Source organism: Scyliorhinus torazame, chromosome 24, assembly GCF_047496885.1.
Source record: "Scyliorhinus torazame isolate Kashiwa2021f chromosome 24, sScyTor2.1, whole genome shotgun sequence".
Classification (NCBI taxonomy): domain Eukaryota; kingdom Metazoa; phylum Chordata; class Chondrichthyes; order Carcharhiniformes; family Scyliorhinidae; genus Scyliorhinus; species Scyliorhinus torazame.
In genome coordinates, this window is record NC_092730.1 from 51,741,431 (window position 1) to 51,742,789 (window position 1,359).

The 1,359-nt window shown below is 45.2% G+C and overlaps 1 non-coding gene across 1 annotated transcript; it reads left to right on the top strand.

The window, feature by feature from the left end:
- Positions 1-205: 205 nt before the first annotated feature.
- On the top strand, positions 206-287 carry trnas-gcu (transfer RNA serine (anticodon GCU)). The gene has a single exon. It is a non-coding gene; the product is annotated as a tRNA-Ser (tRNA).
- The last annotated feature ends 1,072 nt before the right edge of the window (positions 288-1,359 follow it).

Sequence of the window (1,359 nt, forward strand, 5' to 3'; positions counted from 1 at the left end):
GCGCAAAAACATCCGATACAACTATTACTGTGATGGAGGTAAATCGATCACTGTTCAACTGCTGAGAAGGCAGCGATGCTCACCACTATACCACTGTCGCTGCATTTTCAATATTGAACACCAGGATGAATAGAACGAGGCAGATATAATCCATCAGTTCATGGGTGCAAAATGAACTAGGACGTATAGACGCGCGAGCTCGCGGGACGGGGTGGCCGAGTGGTTAAGGCGATGGACTGCTAATCCATTGTGCTCTACACGCGTGGGTTTGAATCCCATCTTCGTCAATTTTTCATCCACCGTTTCTCGAAAGTGGGACTCATTTTTCAAAGATGGATCTGCAATCAGTGATGTGACAGTCTATTCAAAGTTGTCATCCCGGATTGCATCGAGATGGGTGAGAGGAGGGACGAATGGAGGCAAGCGTGTTTGTGGTTTAACCGCTCAATGCCACCAGTTTTTCTTCGGTTACCCACAGTACAGTCGAGGTTACCGGGTTCACTTCTCCCAGAATTCTCTTCAGCCACCTCTCCTGGATGAACCTTCTCCTGTTTGTACACTGGAGGGGTTCTTCGGCTACTTGTCTGTGAGAAGATCGCATATTAAATTTCCATGAAGTAAAGGAGGTATACCACGTGGTTAAGGTGATGCACAATAATCCATTGTGTTCTGCGCACGTGGATTCCAATCCCATTCTCGTCTGTAAAGTGGTCAACTTCATGAGGATAAAATAAAAATGCTGTGATAGTTAGCTTTTGTTTAAGGGCTTGGCGGGTGGTGAATAGTAGAACGCTTTCCATATTGAAACAACATTAAAAAACGACGAGGAAGTTACTTAAATCACTCTCTACCATAATTGCCCATAAATTCTGAGTTGGAAACCGTTTCTTTCCCTCAGTGTGAAACTCACGAATTCGCGCAAAATATAAGTTCATAAAATATAGGAGCAGAATTAAGCCATTAGACCTTTCGAGTCTGCCCTGCCATTCTATCATCGCTGATATGTTCCTCATCTGCTATCTACAATGTTACAGGTGAAGAGGTCGATTGCGAAATCAGCCAGAGCAACTCCTCCCGAGAACACATGACCTCGGAGCGGAGGTCGGCAATTTAGCCTCCTGAGCCTAACACCTTCCATGTGATCTTGGCTGATCCCATCGTGGCCGCAACTCCACCGTCCTGCCCGCTCTCCTTATTGGTAAGGAGTTGAAACGCCTTACCAATAAAAATATCTCTAACTCCTCCTTAAATTTACTCACTCTCACTGCATCCAACGCACAGTGGGGTTGCGAATTCCACAAGTATCACAAGCCTTTGGGAGAAGTAGTTTTTCCTCAAATCTTTGTTAAATTTGCGATC